The sequence below is a fragment of the Lygodium microphyllum genome, chromosome 17, assembly GCF_053477565.2.
Source record: "Lygodium microphyllum isolate KBCC chromosome 17, Lygodium_microphyllum_v1.1.10, whole genome shotgun sequence".
NCBI classification, from domain to species: Eukaryota; Viridiplantae; Streptophyta; class Polypodiopsida; order Schizaeales; family Lygodiaceae; genus Lygodium; species Lygodium microphyllum.
Genome location: NC_141151.1, coordinates 10,888,904 through 10,892,241, shown reverse-complemented (window position 1 = coordinate 10,892,241; position 3,338 = coordinate 10,888,904). Strand labels below are relative to the sequence as shown.

Sequence of the window (3,338 nt, the reverse complement as noted above, 5' to 3'; positions counted from 1 at the left end):
ATATGTGTATATATACAAATAAATAAATGAACATGTGTATGTGTCTATGTGTATATGTATGTATATGATTCAAGCTGCATACATCATATTCATATTCATATGCAATGTTTTTCTCTTAAAAGTTTTTGAAATAGGGCTTGTATTCTAAAATAAGAGTGTAAATTTTTATTTTTTAAATCCTTACAATTCAACTAGTCTCAAAGAGCAAGTGGACCTCAATACACTTTCAACAAAGGTATATGTAGTGTGTGTGTGTGATTCAGGCATGGTACACCATATTAATATTCAATGCAATGTTTTCTCTTAATTTTTTTTGAAATAGGGCTTGTATTCTAAACTAAGAGTGTACTTTTTCATTTTTTTAATCCTTGCAATACAACTGGTCTCAAAGAGCAAGTGGATATCAATGAACTTTCAACAAAGGAACAAGATGGATGTAACCAATGCATTAGGTAATCTAAATCTTTTCTACTTCTTTCACTTATTCAATAGAACAATACCATACTTATCTTTCAAATGGTTAATGGGGAAGGGCACTATCCCATATGATTATGAAATTTTGGAGAGAACTTTGGCAACTCTCCATTCAGCTATGCAAGTAGTATGGTTTCATGTTTTGCGTTAATTTAGTACTCATGTATCTCATAGTCCTTGATCCCTTTATGGAGTTGCCCTCACATGTGAGTATTGATAGAGGTATTCTTTTCAAGTTCCATTTTGATTGCTTTAGTGCAAGGCCATCAATTGCTTTGTTGGATTACTCTATTCTCTTTTGCTTAGTCTTTTATCCTCCAGGATGCTCACTCATCGATTTTAGTCAAAAGGCATTCTTCGCTCATTGTCTCAAACATGAGCAAGCAATCTAGCCACTTTTTTTCTAGAAATCCCTAGCCTTGGTCACAAGGATGTGCAAAAGGTTGCTTTGAATGTATTTCACCACTTGCTGATATGTTAAGTTAGAGTCTCCACTCCATATTTGCACCAAAGTGCTAATGACTAAGATATGGGCACAATCTCCAAGTTTCTAATTGCTTTGTTAAACTAATTATTAATATAATCTTTTGGCATCTAAGCCTTCTTTTTTAAATTTCATTTTTAAATAATTTGTGCAATTCATTCTACATTGAGCTTGGTTTTCATGAACACTACCCCACTAGTGTTCAAAAGAAATAAAAAAGTTTAGAGGTGGAAATATCTTTATCTAAGGAAATTCACAAGTAGTTTTGTCAAAAATCAAAGCAAATTTAAAATTTAACTCTAAAATCCAAGAGATTTTTGTAAATTTTGACACCTTCAAACTCAAAAATTAAAGGTGTTTCTCCAAAATGGAAAGTGGGGGGGGGGGGGGGGTTACACTATACCTAGGACAGTGGCCGCACCCTTCGTAAGGAATAATGATCGTTAGACTAGATAGTTTAAAAACCGAGGACTCAGGAGGCTAAAGTGAGCACTGAGATGCACGCGCGAATGCCGATTCTATAAAGAAAATGCAGAGACGATTAAAAGAAACAAGGAAACGAGTCTTGAGACTCGAAAGAGAAGAGAAAAGAAACAAGGAAATGATGATGATGGGACGTGATACACTCTCGCTGATGATACAGAGGCAGGAAGGAAGGCAGGCGCGCGCAATGGTCATTGCTTCGGACTTCCGTTATTATTATTGAGAGAGAGAGAGAGATAAAAAGGGACAGTCGTCAGGCAGCATAGCATTCATGGCGGGAGGGAGGGGGGTGCAAGGCACGCCCCTGGCCCTCTCTCTCTCAAAAAGCATCTATATAAATAGGCCGTCCTCCTGCTGTGTTGAGAGATGCCTTAATCTCTCCTCTCTTGCAATTTTAATCTCTCTCTCTCTCTCTCTCTAGCTAGCATCAGTTGTCTGAGGTCTCTAGGTAGATGCTCGTCCGTTCTCCTCAAAGCTGCCCCCTCCCTCTTTCCCGCGGGGTTTCTCTCTCTCTCTCAGTCTGAGTCGCTCTCTCTGAGTGTGTCTGTCTTCAAATTCGGCCTATTCCTTTTACTGTTACAACGCAGAGAGCCATAATCAATGGCTTGCTTCAGCCTTGCATTCGTCGTAAATGCTGCGGCCGCGTTGTTGAAGGGAGAGCTTCTGGGGTTGCTGTGTGGCATCATCATCTCGCCTGATGAAGAACGGGCCTTCGCTCGTCATCACTTCAAGTTCGTGCAGGTGTGATCCTCTCTCTCTCTCTCTCTCTCTCTCTCTCTCTCTCTTCTCAGTTTTAGAAGAGAACCCTTTCAGAAGGAAAATTGCCTTTGCAACAGTTCTGTGCATCTGCAAAGGAAACATGCATTTCTCTCATTAATGTTGGTCAGTTTCTGCAAGGTTGATGATAAAGTATGTGCCATGTAGCGGCCTTGCATCCCTTTTACTTTTCACTAACACTAGTTTGTGTGCAAGCATGCTTTTCAGCCTCACTTGCATGAGAGATCCATCCACTCGCTCGGTGGCTACTAATCTGATGCGATACACTTAATGAGGTGATAATTCCTTGGCACCCCAAATGCAAATCTGTTCCATGTGTGCCATAAATGAACAATTCTTCTCTCTCTCTCTCTCTCAGGCCAATCCAACCCAATCAGAGGGCCCAAAAGGAAAATCAAACCCCTCTCTTGTATATAGTAACGCAATCCAATTTTCTTGTGGCGATGACACATGCTAGGACCTTTACGAAGGTTTACAAGTAATCCAGGGCAATATACAACCATGTGTTATTATTTTGGACTTTTGATGCATAGTCTATATTGATCTTGTCTTTCATGCATTGTCTTTTGGTATCCAAAGTACATACCTCTTGTCGCGGCAAAAACAAGTCCCTTTTTCTTCTTCTTTTAAGAGAAGGCATGTACACGATTTATTCTTGAGCGAGGGTGCACTTTTCTTTTTGTGCCCATCCAACCAAGAATTTGCATTCAATATGTAAGCTCTCTAAACAAAATTTGCACCGTAGGTTGAATTAAAGATCTGTATCTCTAACCAAATTTGCACTACAATTAACTCAATAGCATTGCAATAATTTGCTTTTGTGCACAATGAGAAAAAAGTTGGACATACTTTAAGTTTTAATGGATATTTATTTTTGGAAAAATGACAATTGCAAATTATCGTTGCATATGCTTATCAAACTTTTCAATAGAAGGTGCATCATAATTTACTAGGTGCTTTGTGTCGGCTCACGTTAAATATTGGCTTGCTTGGTGATGTGACATTCGATCACAGTCAGTGATCATGAAAATCTCTCCTTTTGGGGTAAAATGTTACTATATTGTTGCTAAGAATTGAACCCATGTCTTCCATTCACTCGTGCATGTTAGTTGACATTGAA

General features: G+C 38.7%; 1 long non-coding RNA gene across 1 annotated transcript; it reads left to right on the top strand.

The window, feature by feature from the left end:
• Positions 1-1,507: 1,507 nt before the first annotated feature.
• LOC148021566 (uncharacterized) lies at positions 1,508-2,737 on the top strand. Its single transcript, XR_015694300.1, has 2 exons — positions 1,508-2,182; positions 2,426-2,737. It is a non-coding gene; the product is annotated as an uncharacterized LOC148021566 (long non-coding RNA).
• Positions 2,738-3,338: the final 601 nt, after the last annotated feature.